General features: G+C 36.3%; 1 long non-coding RNA gene across 10 annotated transcripts in view; it reads right to left on the bottom strand.

The window, feature by feature from the left end:
* LOC118016978 overlaps positions 1–25,840 on the bottom strand; it is a 66,450-nt gene that overhangs the window by 24,074 nt on the left and 16,536 nt on the right. For 6 of the 10 annotated variants that reach the window (XR_004680989.1, XR_004680991.1, XR_004680993.1 and 3 more), the window contains 3 exons: positions 25,293–25,430; positions 23,430–23,641; positions 20,485–22,650 (listed from right to left, as the gene is read on the bottom strand). This is a non-coding gene — a long non-coding RNA (uncharacterized LOC118016978). Of the gene's footprint in view, positions 1–409; positions 486–18,893; positions 19,011–20,484; positions 22,651–23,429; positions 23,642–25,292; positions 25,431–25,840 lie in introns of those variants that run through there. The other 4 variants (XR_004680997.1, XR_004680990.1, XR_004680992.1 and 1 more) reach the window with 4 other exon arrangements.

The following is a 25,840-nucleotide window of genomic DNA, read 5'->3' as shown; positions in this document are numbered from 1 at the left end:
CCCCCAAGATTTTGTTCTCAGCCCTCTTATCTTTTTTCTTTTTACTCACCCACCTGCTCGGCAATTTTGCGCTTCACTGATTAGTTCCATATGAGTAAGTCCCAAGTTGCTTTCTTTTCCCATTCCTCTCTTTTATAGAGCGACAGTACTTTCCTGTCTTTTGGTCACCTCTACGTAGACGCTCTCCTTCTTGACTGTCATAGCCAAAACCTACTTTGCCTTCTTCACTAATCTAGATCCTACCACCCCTGCTTCTGTGTGCCCAGACTGGAAACCAAATCTTGCATTTATCTTTGACTTTCTCTGTCCTCTTTCTCTCTCCTCACACTTCAAGCAATTGTTCCAGTATTCTCCCTGTTCCCTAGTCTTTCTTTTCCATGTCTAGTGTCACCATTCTTTTCTAGATTACCTCTTCTGAACTTTGTACTGTCCTCCTCATTGGAATTTGGACTCAGATCTGCTTCATTCCAGTCTTTCTCTTTCCCCTGTAATCAGAGATTTAATCAAATCATGCTCAAGTCACCAATGGCTATTAACTGCAGTAATAATTTTAATCATCACAATTTAATATTCAGTCATCAAAACAGTAATAGTACAAATAATTTTTAGTTGTATCACACTACTTTAGTTGTATCACACTACTTTATGTTCTAAGTAGTACAGTTTTGAATCTAAATAGTCCCAGGCTTTTCAACTACATGTCAGGATCTTGCTGTTTCTACCCTCACTTCTTGGTTTATCAAAATAGTGCCCTTTTGTCAAGGTCTATCTTAAATGCCACTTCATTCATGAAGGCTTTTTTATTTAAGAGACTTTTTATTATGAAAAAAATTAAATGGACAAAATACTGTAATGAACCTTCATGCACCCATTATACAGCTTCAGTAGTTACCAATTTTTGCCCAGTCTAGTTTTATCTCTACCCCTACCTACTACCCTCCCTTTTATTGGGCATCAAGCTACATATAATCACCCTCTCCTCTTTCTGTAGCACTAACATTGCTGTGAGCGTTTTATAACTATTGAGATATATTTTATAACCTCTCTTAGATTTAAAGTCCCTTGAAGGTAAAATGTGTGTGTTGCTGCCCTTCAGCACCTATCCAGCACAACCCAGTGTCCTAAGACTACTAGGAAAAACAATAAAAATTTTTCATTTGAATTGAAATACCTAATGTTATTTGAAAAGGAGTTATTTTCCCCAGAGTTAATAACTGTGTCTTTTGACAAAATTATTTCTATCCAAAGCCAACGTGAGTACCAATCTTATTTTTATATTTTCTGAGAAGGAGATCCATGTGCTTCTTTAGTAATCCAATGCCCTATTTAGATTATCTCAATAATCACTCAATTCTATGCTGAACCTTAGCTCAGGGTGACATTGGATAAATCATTTGGAATTAGCATAGTGAATATATTCTCTTTGCCTGTTTCCTTATTAGCAAATTGCATCTTCCCATTCTAGCTCACAAGAGAATTACAAGATTAAATAGGGTAGTCACCTATTTATTATACAAGTTATGAACCATTCAGAATTTCTTTTTTGTCCTTTCTAGATCTGTTGTCCAATTTTGTGTTTTTATTATTCATTAGCTCTCCCTTTAAAGGATGATGTAAAGGGAGAAAGAGGATGTTAGGCTTAAATTATTTAGCAGTAGGGTCAGTAAAAAATTTGGCAGGGTAGAAAATTAAAGCCATTAACTAAAATGAAGATCATCTGCCCTTCATTAACATGAATGACAAAGAATCATCTGTGAAGCATTTTGAATTCCTTAGAGAAAGTCTTTATTTATGCTTATTTATCTCTGTGCATTTTTATCATGGGCATCCTTAATTTCCTCAATTCTGATATTTCATTGATTCAAGAATTTCATCATGCCTTAAGAGTATATATAGAATTGAAACATGAACTTCACAAAATCATTTACTATATTACCACAATAATTTCTAATGTTGAGAATGAGATTGTGGGTTGTATTTAGTTTCTGTTATGCTTACGTACACTTTGGACTGACACACTAAATCCAACATTAAACCAAAAAATGGTATTATATAAAAGATGATTCAAAAGGCTCTATCTGAACAGTTAGATTATTTTGCAAGGTTGATGTGTGGGAACAAGTCATATAGGTAACAAGTGAGCCTGGGAATTACCCAGCCTGTCATTTCAGAATGTTTTTGTAGTTTTTTATGCAGTGCATGTGTGGTTACTCTGATTAAATTATGCCATATTGGGGAAGGTAGGGATAAGTATATACTTTAGTGGTATTAATTTGGAGATTTGCAAAAATCTAAGGATGCATCTTTATAAAGGCCGGGCTGTTTTATCATTGATCAAGGGATGTAGAGGACCTGGAGAAGTCATCTGGTCCTCTTTACTTTCGTTGGGTAGTGCCCTGAAATTGTGCAGAGAAGCCTCAGGCCCATACTGAGATGTGTTGAGTGCCCCTCTCTCCCATGCCCATCCCCACGTCAACCAGAGCAGTTCTGCATTCATTGGTCTAAATGAAATGTAAATGGTTGCTTCTTTTTTATTTTTAAATTTAAGTACTCACTGTTAAAAAATGTTTGAAAACCATTGATCAGACTTGCCACCACCCGCACTCACTGCTACATAAGATTTTACTTGCACCTAAAGAATCTCTGACATATCTGTTAGGATCCCATTTTTAAAGTCCAGTTATACATTATGTGATTATTAGTCCATGCCTGAGTTAGAGTCTGTCTTTTGAAATCTTCATTTCAAATTTTTTTAGTTATCACATCTTTACATTAGGTAAATTACTGAGTTCTTTCCTTAAGAATTTGTTTTTAACTATAACCTTCCTCCACCCCTTACCTCTTAATCTCTAGTTGTTCTTTACTGCTTACCAAATTCTGGGCAATCTCTGTATCCTGGCATTGTAGTCCTCAATCACAGGACACCAGAACTGTCTACACTGCATACTTCCATGTGCCTTGAAGTACAGTAGAGCCGAGGGGCCAGAGCAAGGTCTCACACATGCTGGGTTGAATTCAGTCTCATAGCAACAACATCAAGCAACCAAATCTCTGCTATTTTTGGTTGTGCTTCTCATTGTTAGGCCCAAGTAACTAATTTTTTAAAAACTCTGGGAAAGAAAAATGTTTTATTTTTCTTCTCTCTCTAAATAGAAACTGCTGCTTAAGCTTTATGGCAAGTGAACATGTATTTTTCTTTCTTCTTTTTTTAAAAGATTTTATTTATTTATTTGACAGAGAGCACAAGTAGGGGAGCAGCAGCAGAGGGAGAGGGAGAAGCAGGCTCCCTGCCAAGCAGGGAGCCCGACGCGGGGCTCGATCCCAGGACCCTGGGATCATGACCTGAGCCGAAGGCAGACGCTTAACGACTGAGCCACCCAGGCGCCCCTGAACATGCATTTTTCTTAGTTCTGTGTTTCTTCTGTCTTTCAAGAAATAGTGTATTTCCTCCCCACTGAAGAAATATTTTTCAGGACACACAGCAATATATTTAACATTAAGTCTGAGGCATGGTTATAAGGTTAATAAATGCTTAATAAAACCACCAGTTTGTTTACTTTCTGAAGTCACATAAGAAAAGATAAATGTAACTTTTTTTATGTGTATAAATTCAGTACTTCTGAAGATGCCAAATGAAAGATTGAAATCCTTCATTTATGACCCAGACAAATAAAATAAGGTAATAAAACACAGAGCTCTATCACAGTTATTTATTAAGTATTCTGTTTTATTTTAGGAATACTTTAGAGGAGCCATTCTTCACATTTAAAACCAAGAAATTTTAAATCAACAGTTAAAAAATCTGTATGGTACATTTTAATTTAATATTGACTACAACTATGGAAACAATTATACTTACTTGTTTTCTGTTTGCTTCTATTCCTGGAAGGTTTCTAACACAATCTCAGTGACCAATTTTCTAGACATCACTTGCAGCTTACCAGTTTGCTTCCATTCAGTAATCATTAGGGCATTTGGATGCATTAAATAGAAATATGATACATGACAGATTTTGATAATGCGTATAATTTACCTTAAATACTTTGTGGTGATTGCCTAGTGGCTATATTTATGTATATTATATCTATATTTATGTAAGTTATATATAAATACGTATATACAGATAAGCTGAATGATATGTGTCTTTAATTGTAGAATATGCTTTTCTTTTTTCTTAAATGGCTCTTCTCAGTTTACTATATGAATCAGCTCTACTAATCACAGTTAAACTTAAAAACTGCCATTGCTTTTACATTGTTTATACAGATTGGATTGGAGGAAGTGGCAGAAGGGAGGGAGGTGCAGAGGTTCTGGAAGCACTGAGAATAGTGAGGAAGTGCAGTGGCTGAGTCTAGTAGTTTCTTTACAAATTATAATCCAGTGCAATTCTCCTTAGCTTTGCATTTGCAATTATTTCAGCTTATGTAAATATTTTAATTTGTTCAACATAGTAACTTGTCTTTACCATGCTCATGTTCTCTATGAATGTGTTGAAATTAAATATATATATATAAATAATTTGGTGCTTTCACTTGGAGTTCCTGTCCCTTAGAAACCATCGCTTGTTTACTGCTTCCATTGTATCTTGTTGCCTGTGGCATGCCTCTCCCAGTTGAGTAGTCACACGGGCTCCTGATTGTGCCTCAGTTTCAGCTGCCCTGAGGGATTATCGAGTTTTCCAATCTTTAGTTTCTGTCATACTATCCCAAACATAACCTCAAATTTAGTGACTTGTCAGTCCTGGACTTTCCACAAAAGGTGATAAACAAATAGAATGCCTTCCAGCACAGAGCTAAAGGTATATGACAGAAGAAAAGACAGTAGACATGTTTTATTTCAACATTAGCAAACTTAAATGCTGCTCTGTTTGTCACAAAATGGAAACATTTTATTTATGTTCTTTCATTGACTTTAGTTATTCCTTAGTACAACCCTATGAGGAAGGTATTCTTATTATTCCCATTTTACACAGGAAGAAACTGAAGCCTAGAGAGGTTCATCATTTTCTCAAGGGCCAGAAATCTCACTAGCTCTATCAACCTTCAACCTTCAGAGTTTAAGCTTTTAAGCAGTGCAGGGTATTTATCGGGCCCTTGAGGTAGTCAAAATCTAATTAAGAGATAAAGAAATAAAAAAATGAGAGAACATGGAACAATTAGAAAGCAGTTATACCCCATTACATAAAATTGTTACATGGTAATAACTAGCTTTCTTGTTTATAATCCAGGCCATTATTTTTAAAAATTATATACATTGGGGAAGTAGTGCCCATCTAACTATACTTCTAAGAGAAGAAGAGTAATTGCAGCCTCAAAATGTGGGTTTGCTCTATAACTGAAAAGCTGAAAGTTACCTAAAGATCATTTTTAAATGTTATTCATGAGTCTACTCCCCTTTGTCCAACAGTCCTTATTCTTTTTTTTTTTTTTTAAGATTTTATTATTTATCTGTCAGAGAGAGAGAGAGTACATAAGCAGGGGGGCACCAGACAGAGGGAGAAGCAGGCTCCCCACTGAGCAGGGAGCCTGCTGAGGAATCAATCCCAGGACTCTGGGATCATGACCTGAGCTGAAGGCAGACGCCCAACGGACTGAACCACTCAGGTACCCCAATGATTCTTCTTCTTCTCCCACAGGAGATTGTCTTTCTCATCCTAGCCTTACCAGTCTAGGGACCACCCATCACTCAGACCTCAGCACTTGATCTCTTTCAGTTTTGCACATAGCTCATCCATTCAGCACTCTTACTGTGCAGATGATCTTACTGTGTTTGATTCAGTGTGACTGTCTCTCTTCAAGAGGGCACAAGAGTTCTTTCTTAAATCAGATATTGAAGTTACTACTCTTGTCTATATTTCTTTGTTTTTCTTCTTTCTTTTCATCTTAAACTAACACTTGATAAATACTGTCTCATTGAACTTTGCTATTCTATACCACAGAGAAGGCTTCTCTGGAGGAAATCTGAGCCGAATGCAAGATTCCATACCCTATTCCAGATCTGGCATAGTCCACTTTCCCTGATGCCATTCAGCCAGTTCCTGAACTTGGAATGCCTTTCCTTGACCATTCTTCAGGCTGTCACCTCAGACTGCTGCTAGGAGGCCATTATGTTCTTTGTTGTCTATTTTTCTTGGTCTATCAGCATAGTTTTCCTGTGTAGCCCTGTATCGTTTGCCTAGTTTCCTTTTAAGTCAATTGATAAAGAACCATGTCCCATTTTACTTATGTTCAGAATTTTGCATTGTGTTTCAGATACTTATATCTGCTTCTAGCTAATGAGACTCTCCAGGGGAAATTACAGTCTTCAGAGAGAAATGCTTCTTCTCAATTGTGGTATCAGTTTTATAGTTTTGTGTAAGTTTAACCACTGGAGGGAAAAGGATAGAGGTATTTTGAACCAATGATCCCATTTCTACAAGAGAATTTATTTTAGAATTTCCTGGGTAGGCAAAGTTACTTAAGTAAAGTTAAGAATTGAAGACTAGATACCAAGTGTCCTGCTTTTCTTTTGCTTTCAGGCAAATATCCCTAACACCAGATTCATTGTGACATCACATCTGCGGAATAAGTCTTTATTGTACATACTGAACATAAAGTAGTGCCTATGATTAAAACAGACCTTTTTTTTACCTCAAACTGTAAAATCTGCAGCAAGAAAACATTTATAGGTGTTAGAGTCAAGCTTTGCTACTATATATATATATATACTATATGTATATATATATATGCTCAAAATTACTATTCTAAGAAAGACCAATTAAAGTAAGATACAATCAAAAGTGAAAAATAGTAGTACCTCCCTTTTAAGTGAAAAAAGATCCCTGGTCCAACTAGGGAGTGCTGACTTGGAAAAATTGGTAGTTTGACACTGTGAAAGAAATAAAATTGTCATGAACAAAGGTGAAAAGGGATTATATTTGTCAAGAAGGGACTCCTACTGCATGAACTGTCTGAGGGCTGTGGCACGTCACATCTAGTCTTGGAGAGTTAATGACTGGTAATGTTGAAGGAATAGGTCTTCTGTCAGATCATTACAGCAGTCCTAGTTACAAAGGCCTCAAGATGTAATGACTGGTTCAGATAAGGGGCCAAAATACTTCAGGTGAAATATGACTCAATCCAAACACCTTTTCCCTGATTAGGAGAGGGAAGCCAAGGCAGTTTTACCTAGAAAGCACTGAGGGTAAGCCCTAGGGCAAGAACACAGAAGCTGCTTTTGGTCCTTAGGAAATGAGGGCTGAAGAGTTTGCTTGGCCTCCAATCCCGTGCTTGTTGTAGACTATACTTTGCTCAGTCTCGCTCTACTACAGAATATTCTCTTTTTACTTAATCATTCTGAAAGAGTGAGAATTACTAATTAAAACTGGTAAATTAAATGAGCCTGGATGAAAAATGTTATTGTTCCTTAGAAGAAAGGACAAAATCCTACACAGTTAAGGTACCTCAAGAATATCAGGAAAACAAAGGGGAAATTGTCTCTTTCCAAGGTTGCAAGAGGTCAAATTTATGCCTGGTTATAATGAAGGAGCATTGGTTTTTCTCAACTATTACTACATCCCAGATATTGATGAGTTTCTAGAACTCATCTACTAATCTTAACCTAAGGAGGACACAGAAAGACTCCTAATGAAAAAGACACCAAAGGACATCATTAGGATGGGAACTAATCCTCTAAACTGCACACCTTAACAGTTAGTTTTGAAGATATTTTCTTATGGTTTAAAAAAATATCAAAGAAGTGTAAAATGAAAGAGTGCCTAGTTCACTACCCAGCTCATGGTAGGTGATCCGCAGATATTAGTGTCCTCTTATTCCCTTATTCAAAAAGAATTAATATCCTTCATTCCAATTATAGAGTAAGTCAGTTATAGAAATTTGGACAATTCTAAAGATCCTGAAGGAGAAAAAAATCACCTTATAATCCAACCATTCGAAGGTAAACACTTAAGATATTGTTTATTCATTTTCTTACCAACATTTTAAATACTTCACACACACACATAGAAATCATTGAGCAAACTTCTTTTTATGATTCCTCCAATAGTTAGATTTCAGGGCTAACAGTGATCCATTAAAGAAATACAGATCTACTAGTGAATTATTTCAACCCCTAGATTCATCAGACACTGTATAAGTGAAGGGCATTGTAACAGAGTTGATAAGAGCTTTAAAAATTAGGTTCTACCCCTGGCAAAGGGAGAATATCTCCTATTAAGCAAACTGGGGATAACAATAATACATATGGAGAAAATATAAAAAACAATTATCTCAAGGGATGGGAATATGACCAAAAGCAGTAAAAAGCTGGAAGGGAGTGGAAACATTAATTGATAGAGTTAATGACACTAAGTGAATTTCCTGTTTCTGTGGGGTTTTTTGGCCATGTGACTAAAAACTAGATAGAAACCTGCTATCTTACTGCCTTAAAGAACTAATATTCAATTAGCCTAAAATTTGTGAATAAGTAGATACAGAGGAACAAAAAAAGCTGATGGGACAAACAGAAAGCAAGAAGATCATAAAATTAAACACCACCAGAATAATAGTTACATTAAATATAAATTGGTTAAAAACTCCAGAAAAGCAGCAAACAAAAACCCAAAAAGCTCTTTGAAAGGATTAACAAAAGTGATAAACATCTAGCTAGACTGATCAAGAGAAAATAAAGAGAAAACACAAGTTATCAGTGTCAAGAATAAAAGGTGTGTCACTACAGATTTTAAAGACAGTAAATGGATAGTAAGGAAATATATGAATATCTTTTTGCCAACAAATATAACAATTTAGATGACATAGGCAAATTCTTTAAAATATAACTTATTCTAATAACAAAAAAAATGAAGAAGGAAATCTGAATAGCTCTTCAATTAAAGAAATTGAATTTTTTTAATGAAAAACCCTCCCACAAAGAAAGCTCTAGGCTTAGATAATTTCATTGGTGAATCCTATCAAACGTTTAAAGAAGAAATAACACTGGTCATATATAAACTCTTAGAAAAGGTAGCAGGAGGGAGCACTTCCCAAATAAAATAAATGGTAGCTATTTTAAAAGCACTGCAATATAATTTTAAACAGAGAAAACATTAAACGTTTGAGCCTATAACAGTAAAAAAGTATCTTAGTTCATTTGGGCTGCTATAACAAAGTACCACAGACTAAGTGTCCTATAAATAACAGAAATTTCTTACAGTTCTAGGGGCTAAGGAGTCCAACATCGAGACACCAGGATGGTTGCATTCTGGTGAAGATTCTCTTCCTGATTCAGAGCCGGTGCCTTCTCACTGTGCCCTCACAAGGTAGAAGGGGCAAGGAATCCCGTGGCATCTTTTATAAGAACACCAATTTCATTCATGAGGACTCCACCCTCATGATCTAGGCACCTCCCCAAAGACCTAGCTCCTAATTTGCGGGGGGGAGGTTGGGGGGGCAGCTAGGATTTCAATATACGAATTTGTGGGGGAAACAAACATTCAGACCATAGCAGTATCAGCAACAGGTATAAGGAGAGTTCACTACATGGTTTAATAGTTTGTGTTTTCCTTCTGGATTTTTTTTTTTTTTAAGATTTTATTTATTTATTTGACAGAGACAGCGAGAACAGGAACACAAGCAGGGGGAGTGGGAGAGGGAGAAGCAGGCTTCCCGCTGAGCAGGGAGCCCGATGTGGGACTCGATCCCAGGACCCTGGGATCATGACCTGAGCCGAAGGCAGACGCTTAACGACTGAGCCACACAGGCGCCCTCCTTCTGGATTTTAAAAGACAGACTTATTATTTTTTGTTTCATAAGTTGAATAAATAATAAATGTACATAGAAAAGAAAAACAAGTGGTGTCTGGGTAGCTCAGTCGGTTAAGCGTCTGATGCTTGATTTCAGCTCAGGTCATGATCTCAGGGTGATGAGATCCAGCCCTGTGTCGGGCTCTGTGCTGGGCATGGAGTCGGCTTAAGATTCTCTCTCTCCCTCTCCCTCTGCCCCTCCCCCTGCTCACGTGCTCTCTCTCTCTAAATAAAGAAAAGAAAAACAAAGTTACAAGAATGTAGACAGTGAAAGAGAAAATCTCCTTTTCCTTCACCTGCCATCTTCCCTTTCCCCAGAGGCAACCAGTTTTTAAATTTCTTCTCAGTTGTTATGATGATACCTGCTGCATACATAAGTATATATGTGTGTATTAATATATATATGCTTATGTTTTTAAGAAACTTCTTTAAAATATAAAAGAGTTGGAAATTTTAAAATATTATATTTGTTAAAATAATCATTGACCACTTTATTTTCTTTCTATATTCTCTGCTATACTTCTCAAGACAGGTGGCATTGGATAGTCCTGGATACTTTGGGAATTTGGCAAGGGGACAGTTGAGTTGAGGAAATTATTTGATTTGTATTTAGGGGAATATATTTGGGTAGTTCATAGTCAATTTGTGAAGTTAACTTTTCTTACTAGCATGCCCCCATGTAGGAAGGGTCTTAGGAATTTTCCTTCTCACTGTCCTGACTCCAGGAAAACTGTAGAGCCTAGAGTTGTATCATGATGTGAGTATGTCCCATCTACCCAGCACTACAGGTTATATAGATGGGGGTGGAGGTGGTGGTAGGGGAATAAGCTTGATATATACATAGCTAGAAGATAATTTGTGGATTAGTCTTCCAATAATCAGAAATGCAAAATTATAAAGAAAGAAAATATAGGGGAAAAAGTACTCTAGAAATTCTAGGCAATTAATAAAACTATTATATTACTTTTCTGAATTCTGTTATGTTCATAGAACTATCTTTATTTAAGATTTATAAATTTGAGGAGTGCCTGGGTGGCTCAGTCTGTTAAGTGTCCAACTCTTGATTGCAGCTCAGGTCATGATCTCAGTCAGGGTCGTGAGATCGAGCCCAGCCTCAGGCTCCATGCTCAGCATAGAGTTTGCTTGAGTTTCTCTCTCCCTCTGCCTCTGCCCCTCCCCCACTTGGGCATCTCACTCTCTCTCTCTCTCTCAAAGTAAATAAATAAAGTCTTTAAAAAAATTTGTGGGGTGCCTTGCTGGCTTAGTTCATAGAGCATGTTGATCTTGGGGTCATGAATTTGAGCCTCACAATGGGTATAGAGATTACCTAAAAAAAAGTCGAAGATTTATAAATTTGTAAAACTTAAAATTTTATAATTTGTTCTGATTTCTTTTCTCATCCTAAACATTCACTTTCTTATCCAACTTTTAATTTTAGAACTTCAAGTTGTTTTAAAGAGGAATCTCAAAATTTTATAAGCTACAGGCTGTACAAAAACTGGATCTGCCCTGTTTAAGCTGTAGGACAAACTGAAGGAGAAAGATGTGAAATTGATCAAGGGCAGGATACAGATGCTCCTTAATTCTAGACTTTAGGAGGGAAAAAAAATATATATATATGTATATATATATAATGGGGGTTAAAATTTAAATATCTAGGAGTAGAATAAAAGAAGATATATAATTTCTAAACTGCTAAAATGAGAATGCACAATGAATCATGGAACACTATATCAAAAACTAATGATGTAATGTATGGTGATTAACATAACATAATAAAATTTAAAAAAATAAATAAAAATAAAACGGGAATGCAAGCTTGATTAATTCCACAGAAGATAAGAAAGAAAAAAAAGGTAGTAAATAATATAAAATAAAATGGCAGGAAGAAATATAATCACAGGGGTGCCTGGGTGGCTCAGTCAGTTAAGCATCTGCCTTTGGCTCAGGTCATGATCCCAGGGTCCTGGGATGGAGCCCCATGTTGGACTCTCTGCTCAGTGGGGAGCCTGCTTCTCCCTCTTCTTCTGTTTACCACTGTGCCTACTTGTGCTCTCTCTCTGTCAAGTAAATAAATAAAGTCTTAAAAAAAAAATAATCACAATAAATATAAATAAGTTAAATCCTGCTAATAAAATAAAGCCCTTGTCTAATGGGGCTTTCAAAACTCCAGCTATATGCTTTTTGAAAGAGTGAAGGAAAATGGACTTTAAAATTATGTTGGAATATAATATCAGAACCACCTAGAAACTTATTTTTTTTAAGATTTTAAATTTATTTGTCAGAGAGAGAGAGCACAAGCAGGGGGAGTGGCAAGCAGAGGGAGAAGCAGGCTCCCCACTGAGCAAGGAGCCCGATGCGGGACTTGATCCCAGGACTCTGGGATCATGACCTAAGCCAAAGGCAGATGCTTAACTGACTGAGCCACCCAGGTGTCCCCCACTTAGAAACTTACTATCAGAATCACATAGAGAAGTCATTACATTAGAATCAGGGAGTAGACTTTGGGATAAAGGGATTTCTTTTTTCAGGGACTCTAGGAATTAAGTAGATATGTTTGGTATATCTGGGCACTGACATGATGACTGCTTGTGGAGAAAGAAATGCGGTACTGGTGAGCAGGGTAGAAGGTACATTTACTTCTACTTTTCACCATATGTTTTTTGGGGCCCTTTTAAACTTAGTTTCTTCATTTATTTGGATTTAAAAAAATTTTTTTTACCAGTTAAAAAATTGTTCAATCAAACAATCGTATTGTTCACTCAAATAATTAACAGGTTCAATAGAATATTTGGGGGAGGTCATCACCCATATGCAATTATGTGCTTTGCAATTATGCAAAAATGTGATTTATGACAAAGGTGCAAGTCAGTGGTGGAAAGGATGATCTTTTGAATAAATGATTCTGGATCAATTGGTGACCTATATGAAAAATATGAACCCTGACCCCTTCCTCACATTATATATAAAATTAACTCAAAATGGATAAAAATCTAATGTGAAGGGTAAAACAAAGAAACTTCTAAAAGAAAATATAGGAGAATAGCTTCATGACCTTAAGGTAGGCAATGTTTTCTTAAATAGAAAAAGCACTAACCATAGAGGAAGAGACTGATAAAATAGACTTCATTAAAATGAAGACCCTTTGTTTGTCAAAAGACACCTTTAATAAAATGCGAGAACAATCCACAGAGTTGAAGAAAAATGTAAAACAACTACTTATATCCAAAATCAGCAAAAGAAAGACAATGTTTTGGAAAATATGCAAGACTTGAACAATCACTTCAAAAATGTAGATATCGAGGGGCACCTGGGTGGCTCAGTCAGTTAAGCATCTGCTTTAGGCTCAGGTCATGATCCCAGGGTCTTGGGATTGAGCCCCAAGCCCCTCCCCCCATACACATTGTCGGGCTCCCTGCTCAGCTTCTCTCTCTCCCTCTGCCTCTCCCCACTGCTTGGCGCACTCTCTCTCAAATAAATAAAATCTTTTTAAAAATGTAGATATCTAAATGGTCAATAAGCAGGTGAAAAATGTTGCAATATCATTATTTTTTAGGGAAATACAAATTAAAACCATAATCAGATACCACTATACATGAAAGTTTTCAAAATCAGATACTATGACTCTTGTACATTGCTGGTGAGTTGTAAATCGGGGTACAGCCCCTCTGCTCCTACCATTTCTATCTCCCCTACACCCACTAGCAAATAATCATGCCACAAAATTCCTTTGCTCTTCACAAGGTGATAGCTTCTCCTTTATAGTTCAATTAGCAAATATCTGGCACATAAGAATAGTTAAGCGTATAAATCTGTACACCCTCCTTTCTTATTCATTCATCCTGCCTTTACTTTCTGCATGCTCCTTGGTTCCTTTTTATAAGACAAAGGGACCTGTGTTTCCTCACTTATTCATAGAGGGATTCTCAATCTATCATAGTCAGCTTAACAGGTAAATTGATGTTATTAGGAGAGAGGGCATGTGGAATAGCTCCTTAAAGACAGAAAACTTAAAATTTTGTATTACCCTCAAGGGGCTCTGTGTATACTAATCACCCTATAAGGAGGTAATAAATTTAGCATGATTATGGTCAGAAAAAAATGACCAGGATATTATGGAAGTGAGGTTGCTCTCACACTCTTGGCATGACAGTGGAATAACCCTCCTATTTTATCTGAGCATTACTTTCATTCTCATTATCTAGTAACATATTTTTTTCTTTTTTTAAAAACTTATTTATTTGTCAGAGAGAGAGAGAGAGAGAGCGCACAAGCAGGGGTGAGCTGCAGAGGGAGAGGGAGAAGCAGGCTTCCCGCTGTGCAAGGAGCCTGATGCAGGGCTCCATCCCAGGACCCTGGAATCATGACCTGAGCCAAAGGCAGACACTTAACCGACTGAGTTACTCAGGTGCCCCTCATATATATTTTTTCTATTGTAGATGCCCAGAGAAGCAAATGAAAACAAAAAAGCCCACTTCTTTTTCTCTTTCTCCTTATAGTCTTCACACATTTAAATCACTGTTTTCTGTGGCCAGAGATTTCCCTCTAGTCTCTCTTCAAATGTAGTCTGTGCTCTTCCAGCCTTTTCTCTCCACAGCACTCCTACAGTCAAATCAGAGCTTTCAGGAGCTAGTTTCTTCTTGATCCTAGTACTTTCAAAATTCACTTTCAGGAAAAGGAATTGATAGAGAATTCATTTTTTTCCACAGGTAACTGCTTCAAGGAATTATCTTTTAAAATACAAACAAATACATTTCTTTTTTTTTTTTTTTAAGATTTTATTTATTTGAAAGAGAGAGACACAGCGAGAGAGGGAACACAAGCAGGGGGAGTGGGAGAGGGAGAAGCAGGCTTCCTGCCGAGCAGGGAGCCCGATGTGGGACTCGATCCCAGGACCCTGGGATCATGACCTGAGCCGAAGGCAGACGCTTAACGACTGAGCCACCCAGGCGCCCTGGAGGTTGGTTTTTTTCAGGCTAGTAATCTTCCCTCTAACCTTTCTTCTGCTCCTTATAACTATAAATGACCTCTTTTCCAGAAAGGCTAGTTCTGTTTTCAACAGACTATAAAGTATAGTATCTGATCTGCTGTTAGTCCCATGTAAATTTAATCTATTTTCTTTCAGAGGCATTTCCTCAAAAAGCCAGGAGGAACTGTCAATGAGTTGAAGTTGAAAAAAGTTTTTTTTTGTTGTTGTTTTTTTTTCCCTTACCAGACTAAAACAACCTAAGCTGTAAGGACTAGGTGATCTCAATTTTTTGGAAAGTGCAAAGTGTTCTTTTTCACGGTTGGTAGTAAACAAAGAACAGAATGCATCATTGGCAACACTTATCTAAATCGACCCTTTGGTTTATGGCAGCTTACAATGAACCTGTTTGTAGATAGGGCCCTGAATATAATAAAAGACCAGCATTCACAACTTCTGTACAAAGCATCAGCAGCTAACCAAGGTCCAACCATTGCTGCCTTTGTACTGAGCATGCAAAATACTTCCACTGTCAAAAAGAGATATCATTTCAATAGTTTATAAACATATGGTGTTTAAAAGTTACAGACCTGCAGCTTTAACATTTTAAAGTCAGTGCCTCAGAGTATGGGAGGTCCATAATCCAGAGTGATCAGTGGTATGTGTGTGTTATGTATTACACACACACACACACAAACATATCCATATATATATATACTGTTAATAACTTGTCATTATTTGAAGTAAGTAAACAATGCAAAAACTCAGAAAAAGATTGTGGGCTCATTTCTTTTAAGTATGTTAACTGTGCCCTAGTAAAGGGTATAGAACTCTTTGAGGTTCTCATTTAATTCAAACTCTTCTTCCTTGGTCTTTTTTTATAAATAGTAAATATACATTTTTTTAATAAATAGTAAATTAATAAATAAACACCTGTGATATGGGAGTTAACATTAGTCTCCTCACACCTTATTTAAAACTTGATAATGCAAAAAAATTTATAAACTCTGCCTTTGATTTGTGTCTTTGACATAGCTTCTTGTTTTTACATAGACATCTGAAATTGGGTATCTATACAAAAAGAATGAAGTTATCCAAGGAACTAGTGGCTGTGGCCTAAGGGACTAGCAGGACAAAATGATTAAATATATTAATGATAATAATAATTGCAGCTACCATATGTAGTACTTACCATGAAAGGAATGGCTTTAAGCCCTTAATGTATACTAACTCATTTAATCCTTGCAAAACACTATAAAGTAATTATTATTCCCAATTTACAGAGGATAAATCTAAGACAAAATTGTTTCTAACATAAGCCTAGTTAGGAACTGTCAGATTTGAATCTAGGTGGTCTGGCTCTGAAGCAACATTCATAACTATCCGAATTCATTCAATTAGCTAATCAATTATTCAGTCTTTAATCAAATACTTATCAAATTTGTATTATATTCTCAGCACTGTGGTAGGCTCCAGGGCATACATGAATGAGTTTAAGCGGATATGGTACCTGTTCTTATAGAACATAAGGTCTAGAAATAAACACAAACATTAATCAAACAATTATACAAACAAATGTAAAATTGCAAGGTGACTGGTGTACAAAGGAGATGTGTATGAGGGTCTATAAGGGTTAGGGAGATGGGGAAAAGTTTTGCTGCAGAACCGATATATGCACTAGATATGAAGGATGGGTAGACTTAAATTAGACAAAAAAGAAAAGGAAGAGATTTCAAGGCAGAGGGAAGGCCACATACAAATCTTCTGTGGTGAGGAGGAACAAGAAGAGTTCTAGTAATTGAAGAAAAACCAATGAGATGGGATCACAGTGGGTAAGAGGGAGAAGAGTGCAAGACAAGACTTGAAAGATTGGTAAGTCCAGACCTGGCATTGAAAGATGTTAAACCAGGACAGGGATGGTGGTAGAATTACATGAATAGATTTGTGTTTTAAAAGGATCATTCTGACTTTAATATTGACAGTGGAGTAGAAGAGGACCAGTAGATAATGAATATGAATAAATGAGTAGGCAGATTATTGTAGTGGCCCAGGTGAGAGATGAAGGTAGCCCAGACTGGATTGATGGTGGTGATAAAGAGAAGTGGATAGAATCAAGTTAGGGTTGGCTATAGTAGGCAGAAAAATCAACAGGATTCTCTAGCAAAATGATCTAAGCCAATTTGGTCACACACAACTATTCTGTTCTCTCTCTCTCTTTTTTTTTTTTAAGTAGGCTCCATGACCAATATGGAACCCGAACTCGCAATCCTGAGATCAAGAGCCACATGCTCCACTGACTGAGCCAGCCAGGTGCCCCTATTTTGTTCTTTTTGACAGAAAAAAGTACCCACCAATTTTTGAGATAAGTACATCTATATCATGGAATACTATTCAGCAATAAAAAGGAACAAACTATCAACACACACAAAACACCTCGACACACCTTGATACTAAGTTAAAAGCAAGTCTCAGGGGGTGCCTGGGTGGCTCAGTCATTAAGCATCTGCCTTTGGCTCAGGTCATGATCCCAGGGTCCTGGGATCGGGCCCCGCATCAGGCTCCCTGCTCTGCGGGAAGCCTGTTTCTCCCGCTTCCTCTCTCCTGCTTGTGTTCCTGCTTTCACTAACTCTCTCTCTGTCAAATAAATAAATAAAATCTTAAAAAAAAAAAAAAAAAGCAAGTCTCAGACCAAATTCTGGCATATAAATAAACATTTTGAAAATCAACAGTTATTAGTAAGGAGGCTTTTATACAACTGTTCATACAGTCTCTTCTGTAAGCTCAGTTAAGTTTCAGCTCTCCATCCTTTTATGTACTGTCATGTTGCAGTTATCTGTTGCTCCATAATAAAGGACCCGCAAATTTAGTGACTTAACACAACAATAAATATTTATTATCTCATAGTTTCTATAGATCAAGGCTAAGTCAATTTGGCTGGGTTGTTTTGGTTCAGGGTTTCTCATGAGTCAAAAAGTTGGCTGGTGCTGTTATTACCTGAAGGCTTGACTGGGCCTGGAAGACCTATTTGTAAGATAGCTGACTCACATGCCTGGCAAGTTAGTGTGGGGTATTGGCAGGAGACCTGTGGACTTCCCCATATGCATCTCCATTAGGTTGCTTGAACGGCTTCACAACATGGTGGTTGTCTTCCTCCGAAATAGATAATCCAAGAGGACAAGGCAGAATTGCAATGCCTTTTTTTTTTTTTTAAAGATTTTATTTATTTGACAGAGAGAGACACAGTAAAAGAGGGAACCCAAGCAGGGGGAGTGGGAGAGGGAGAAGCAGGCTTCCCGTGAAGCGGGGAGCCTGATGCAGGCTTGATACCAGGACCCTGGGATCATGACCTGAGCCGAAGGCAGACGTTTAATGACTGAGCCAGCCAGGCGCCCCAGAATTGCAATGTCTTTTAAGACTTAGCTTTGGAACAAGGAGGGTGAGTTACCCATGGTAACTGGGTGATGGACATTAAGGAGGGCAGGTGATGTAATGAGCACTAGGTATTATATAAGACTGATGAATGAACTCTACTTGTAAAATTAATACTACATTATATGTTAATTGATTGAATTTAAATTTTTAAAAAAGCAAAAGAAAAGAAACTCTAAAAAAAAAAACCTTATGATGTCATTTAGGTATATACTCCCAATTGTAACCTACATTCTGTTTTACATATGATACACTTATAGCCTACTGAGTAAAGTAGGCAATTCTCTTAATTATGGATAAGATTTATGCTTGTAAATCTCTTTAAATTAAACTGAAAAAAATACCTTTAAAGTGTTTTTTCTGATTGGAATATTTTGATTATCTTGCTAGAAAATAATCTTGAACCAATCATATTGAAAAATCTTAAATTACGGGTTAAAATGTGTTTTTTCAAAGCAGTGGTTAAGATCTTTTACATGAGTTACTATGTTTTTCTCTTTGGAAATTTAATAAAGCATTTCCAGAGCCAAAAAAAAAAAAAAGAAGACTTAGCTTTGGAAGTCATGTATCTTCATTTACAGAATATCTTATTGGTTACACAGGTTACCTCTGTTCAGTGTGGGAGGGAACTACACAAAAGGTTGAATAGTAAGGATTATTCGTATTAAGGTCAATGAGGGCCCATTTGAAGACTGGCTACCACATATGACTACAACATACATGAAAGGTTCACTTAAGGTAGATGCAGCAATACTTAGAATCCTTTCAAGTGGCCAGAATCCATTGAATCAAGAGCTGGATACAGGATGCTTCAGGGATCAAATCTTGGTGCCTTTCCTAAGGATACAGATTATGGTGCTTGTTAGATTTTGATCGCCTATTCTGAAAAAGTGGAATGTCTAAAATATATTAGCCAATTCACATACCTAGACCAACTTCAATTTCATGAATGGAAACCCACTGCTAATATTCATTATGTTAATTAGTAAAATTCTGGTGTTCAAGATAAGTATGACTAAAATGTGTGTCATAGCTTCCTCTGGATTGTAGCCTTTTGGACTAAATATTAGCTGACCATATCTGGGAGTATGAGTTCCCAATGATGGCAAACAACAGCACTTATGATGTAGCCTAAGTTAACACACATATACAATCACAAATAATATCACATTGTCTATGTTCAATTATTTTAAAGTAAATTAGACATCATAATACATTCTATAATTTAGAGAGTGCAACCCATGAAAAAAGTAACTATATGGCCAATGAGTTACTGAATGGGGCTGCTTATACTGGATAAAGTAACTTACAGTGGAAATTACTAAATGATCATTAGCAAATCATTTCTGGCACTATGGGATGTTGTAGAAAGCACTTATATTGACTTTTATTTTCGAAGATGAATCATTTGAAAGAATATTATAGAGTTACTTTGAGAATTACATGAGTTAATAATTTCAAACACTTAGGACAAGTGCCTGGCACATAGTAAAGTTGTCGGTAAATGTGATAATGATGATGATGATGGTGGTGGTGGTAGTGATCATCTAAAAATTTCAGATAGATACATGCCTCTATGATTAACAGGTGTGCTGGATACTGAGGCAGATTCCACTCATACGAGATTCCTCTTCAGGACTAAAGGACTTGTTTATCCAACTGCTGGGAGGGCTGTTGGCTCAAGATGTCAGCTCTGTCCATGAATTGCCTTACCCAAGGTCATACCTACTCCCTGGGGGCAGTCTTTATCCAATGAATGGCCATTGATGAGTATAAAAAGGCCCAGGCCCTCTACCTCATGTAAATTTTCCTGCATGCAAATCTCTATCTCAGGTTCTGCTACCCAGGAAACATGACAAGAAATATCAATTGTTACTTAGTGAATTAAACATCTGCATTAACAGACATATCCTGGGGGATGCCTGGCTGGCTCAGTTAGTAGAATGTGTGACTCTTGATCTCAGGGTTTTAGGTTTGAGCCCCACATTGGGTGCAGAGATCACTTACAAATAAAATCTTCGAAACAAAAAACCAAATGTACCCCTTTTTTATTGGTTGGTAATGATTAACACAAGGTGTATGTTCAATATATATATACACATATATATGTAATTAAAAGTATTATTTAGATTAGACATTTGAGATCTAAAATTGGTGGTAGAGGCTAGCAGAATAAGTTATCAATTGAAATGTTTATCATATTAAATATATTCTTATTAGAAAAGCTGGCAACTTACATATAATTATTTATCTGATATATAGAAAGCACAAAAGGCCATGAAAACTTTTTGTTTGTTTTGTTTTTTGAAAACTTTTAACACAGGCAATGTTACTATGCAGAATTTATTTGACAGGACAGGCTAGGTAATACTGTAGTAATAAACTATAACAAAATCTCAGGGGCTTATCACATAAAAGTTCTTACTCAGGCTAATCTGCTAAGAGTCTAGGAATTTCTCCATGGCAGCCCCTCGTGTAGTAGCTCAACATTCAAGATCACTTTCTTCTTCTGATATCTCCATCTCATTTTGATGCTTCATTCTTTGTGCCAGGATAGACAGCATGGTGAATCATGCACTGGAAGTGACACAGCAGCTCTGGCCATTGTCTATCAATAGAACTAAGAAATATAACATTTTACATATCCAGAAAAGGGAAGAGAATGGAAAATATTGGTGACCATTGGTAGTATCAGTCACAAGGACAGTCTTAGATACTATCTAAGAGAGGCTAATATTTTAGTATCCATAAGGGTCATCTTATAAGAAAATTTCACTCTTGAGACAGACTCTATGTATAGATTTTATCCTAGCACAGGAATTAATTTTAAGCTCCTGTGTTTATCAGGAAATTTGAATAGAAATAAATTTAGTTAAGTATAAAAAGAATCAGCAGCTAAAATAGAACCTGGTAAGGTATGGATAGTCTCTTTAGTCATAAGATAAATAGTAAAAAAGTATATCACAATTGAGTGAGCTGTGAAAATTTATGTAAAAATCTTTTCCAGAGGCTTCTTTGAAAATGTGACTGTAAAATTTAAAAACAAGAATAAAATGTAAATAAAAAGGGACTTTGCCTGAATTTACTTTTGCATTGACCATTTACTCCTTTAAAGAAAAGGAGTAAAATTACTATCAAGTAAGTACACCTCACACCCTTTTTGCTATGGCATTCTTCAACACGAAACATGTTTCGTATGAGAAACATTTCGCAGTATTGATTATAAGACAGCTAAACATAAAAAAGTCAATGAAAACAAAAAGTGAATGTAGATACAAATTTCCTTGCTTTCCAGAAACTTGAAGATAAACATAGATTTCTGTGTGTTTGTCTAGTTCTATAAAATTTATCGCATGTACTAGATTAATGTAGTGATCACCACAATTAGGATATAAAACTATCCCATTCCCCCAGAGTAATTCCCTCCTGCTATCCCTTTATAGTTGCACCTTCCCTCCAACTCTAACCCCTGGCACCACTGATGTGTTCTACATCACTATAATTTTGCCATTTTGAGGATGTTGTAGAAATGGAATTATATCATATATATTCTTTTGATATTGGCTTTTTTTCAGTCGGTATAATGGCCTTGAGATACATGTAAGTTGTTTTGTGTGTGTTGATAGTTTGTTCCTTTTTATTGCTGAATAGTATTCCATGATATAGATGTACCACAGTGTATTTATTTACCCATCAGAGGACATCTGAGTGGCTTCCAGTTTTGGGCTGTCACATAGAGTTGATATAAAAATCTATACATAGATTTTTGTGCAAACTTACATTTTCATTTTTCTAGAATAAATACCCAGTAGTTAGATTACTGGGTCTTATGGTAAATGTATGTTTAACTTTGTGAGAAACTGCCAAACTGTTTTCTAGAGTAACTGTATTATTTTACATTTCCACCAGCAAAGAGATACAGTTGCTCCACATCTTGTCAATACTTGGTATCATAAATATTTTTAATTTTAGCTGACCATTCTAACAGGTGTGTGGTGGTATCTCATTTTGGTGTTAATTTGCATTTTCCCAATGGCCAATGATGTTGGACTGTAAGGATGTCTTACATGGTGTTTTGCATTTTTACAAATATTCAATTAATTCTCACAAGTGTGGTGTGATGTATTTCAAGTGATAAAAGGCCGATATTATGTAAATCTGGAAAAGACAGACAAAATGTAATTACACCAATGGATACTCAAACGATTTAAAACTCAAAAGGCACTGAAGGTATTTCAGTTGAACTTCCCCATTTTACAGAGAATGGTGTATCAGAGAGGTTAAATGATTTCTCACACAGCAGGAATCATACAAAAACCACACTTCTGATGCTTGAACCTCTTCTATAATGTCCAATCAAGTAGGTGACAATTTATGCTTGAATCCTTCAAGTGACTGTGAACTCACTCTCTCTCTCTCTTTTTTTTTTTTTTGGCCAGTTCTGTTACAAAGTTTCTTGACATTGGGCTGAAATGGTCTATAAACAAGTGAACAAGTCTGTAAATATTTTGACATTGAACTAAAATGGCTTATTATTGCTCCTGCCACTGGGTCTAGTTTCATCCTCTGAGACTTTCCTGAGGAAGTGTGGTCCCTTTTCTGCATACTTCAGATACTTGAAGACAGCCATCACGCTCTCTAGGCTAAACATTTACATTTTCCTCTAGCCATGTCTTACATGAGGTCCTTTATCATTCTTCTTGCTCGTATGTAAACTGGTTCTAGATTTCTTACAGTGCAAAATACTGAACAAAATATTTCTAGTAACACAGAGTGTATACATTTTCCAATTATACATATTCACTGCAGGGAGTAGTGAAATTTCCTTACCTTTCACTTAGTGTGATTATTAAAAAAATTTAAGCCAAATAATTTATTTTTAAAATTGCATTTTTTTTTTGGATGTGTTACATGCACATGGCACAAAATTCAAAATGTTCAAGAGAGTTTACAGTGAAAAGTCATGATCCTTAGTCTTCTGGTTTAATACAGTATAATATAATATAAAATATAGCAGAAATTCTCTTTTTAAGACACATAATACTGATTATGATTATGACATCCCATCAAATAGGCTGTACATATCTTTTAAATCATTCATCTTAAATTTTTTTGCTAATATACATAATCTGTTATGGACTTCCTTATGTATCCTTTTATGTATATGTTTTAGGTTATTTCTTAAAGCAGTTTCCTAGAAAAAAATAGCTGCATTGCATAGTATGACTTGTATACAATAACTTTCCAAAAACTTACCATTTTATATTTACTCCAGTGGTAGGTAAGTGTCCATTTCACCACATCTTTGCAAACATGGAATACTATTATTTATTTTCTTTAAATTTGTTGTCTCGATTTGCTTGTAGTTGAGAATGCATTTTTAAAATTTGTTTTTATATCTTTATTGGCTATTTGTATTTCCTCCTTTGGGTGCTTAAGCCCTTGTTAATTTTTTGAAAATTTATGAGCTAGAAGAAGAATATCAGCACACTGTCATATTCTTGTAAAAAATTTTTTTTCAGTTTATTAAGCTCCTGAAGGTGTTTTACACATGCTAGGGTCAGTCCATCCCAAGCAGTTGTATGTAGTTAATTTTTAAAAAATTTTTACTAAATATGAGGCTTTACAATGAACACTTATGTTGTGATATAGTTTATTTCTTTATAAGTCTGTTTCACTCACCAGATTTTAAACTGCTGCAATCCAAGGGCAATACTTTAATCATCTTTCTAAAGCCTAACATAGACATTTATACGGAGTAGATGTTCCATAAATTTGTGACATCTAAATGAGTGAATAAACTTTAAAATCCCTATTAGTTGGTTGGACTCTGCATTTATGGTTACAGACTCCCCAAATTTTATGAATTTTAATTATGACTCCATTCTTTATCATTGGAACCCCTTTAGTTGTCCATAATTGTTTCTATTTCTGAAGGTTTGTGATGCCAGGTAATATTGAAAAAGTACTTTTTCCAAGAGTAGTTTGGACAGGATTGAGTAAAGTATTGGCAGAGATGGCTACCGATACTGCGACAGATCAAGAGCGGGGGGAATGGAAAACATTTGTCAATCAAACAGAAGCTCTCTCTGATGACATAAAATACTCTTTGGGGAAACTGGCCGTGGCTTCCTGGTTTTGGCAATGCATAGGGTAACCCTGTCAAGTCTCTTTCAAACCCTGACGATCTCTGTCCAAGCAGAGACTGTATGATCTGTATTTTGCTAACGCCAGTCTGGTTCACATATTCCCTCCATGGAGTGAGTCCCTCAGACTTTCTCCACCCTACACCATCCATTTCACAACCACCACCCCCACCCCCTGTGCATTCCTTCCAACCCAAGAAAACCTAAGCTACTTAAAGATGTTACTGGATTCTTTTAAAACTCTGTGCACTAACTTTATAGGGCTGCCATAACAAATTACCATAGATTGGTGGCTTAACACAACAGAAATTTATTATTTTACAGTTCTGAGGCCAGAAGTCTGAAATCAAGATGTTAGCAGGGCTGCACTTCTTCTGAAAGATCTAGGATAAAACCTAATTTTTTGCCTCTTCCAGCTTCTACTAGCTGTCACCATTCCTTCACTTGTGGCCACATTAGTCCAATCTTAAGCTCTGTGGTTACACTGCCTCCTCTTCTCTGTATCTTCTCTGTCACATAAAGATACTTGTCATTGAATTTACAGCCTGAGATAATTCAGGGCAATTGATATCCTCATCTCAAAACTTTTAACTTAATTACATCTGCAAAAGACCCTTTTCCCAAAAAAAGGTGACATTCACAGTTTCCACAGATGTGGGACATGGACATCTTTTTCGGGTGCCACCATTCAGCTCACTACATCTTGCCTAAGGATACAATTTTTTCCTTCTTTCAAGCTATACCTCTTGAAGTTTTGAAGAAATCCAAGAGGACTCTTCTTTCATCATCACCTTAGTTTTCAAGACTTGTGTCTTCACTTTATGCACTTCTTTGGGAAATTCAGTCTATTTCTTTGTTTTAGTGGCTTTCTTTTGGAATTCTCCCTTCCTGGCAAATGAATACTACACCAGTGGAAGGAATATCACTGAGTCAAAAAGCAAATAATTCCAGGTTTTAAATTTCCACTTCTTACCTTGAAGGCAGACATTTGTCCATGTTTCGTGTTCTAGCACCTGTTGTTTCCCATAATTCCTCAATGATGGGGATAGTTGTTCTCAGGCCTCATTTGTGCTCCCCCACTAGCATTCTGCTCCAAAGCCTGCAATAAGCCCTGTTCATATCAGATGACATAATATAAATTGGAGCTGTTAGGTACTTTTTTAGAATTTCTTCCCCAATTTGGGAAGAGTATTGCTTCCTGCTCATATTTATACTACTCTTGAATATTAATAAATTGCTATTTATTGTCACTACTGTGAGCCTAGCTTAACGTTTTGAATGTGTTACTTCTGTTACTCAGAACAATGCTATGAAAAAGATATGGTTGTCTCTGTTTTACAGAAAATGGGGGGGAAAGGAGAAAAGGAGATGTAGGGTTATATAACTACAAAGTGTTGAAACAGAGAATTAAACTCGGATTTCCCTGACCCCACAAACACACATAATTCTTTCTACTACATCAACCTTCTTCTCATGTTTCCTTTGTAGAGAATGAAGCAAAATAATATTTAGGGAGTTCTG

Source organism: Mirounga leonina, unplaced genomic scaffold (genome assembly GCF_011800145.1).
Source record: "Mirounga leonina isolate KUSES-001 unplaced genomic scaffold, KU_Mleo_1.0 Mir_168, whole genome shotgun sequence".
In the NCBI taxonomy this organism is placed as follows: Eukaryota; Metazoa; Chordata; class Mammalia; order Carnivora; family Phocidae; genus Mirounga; species Mirounga leonina.
Note: the sequence above shows the minus strand (reverse complement) of the source record. Positions and strands in the feature narration are given on the sequence as shown.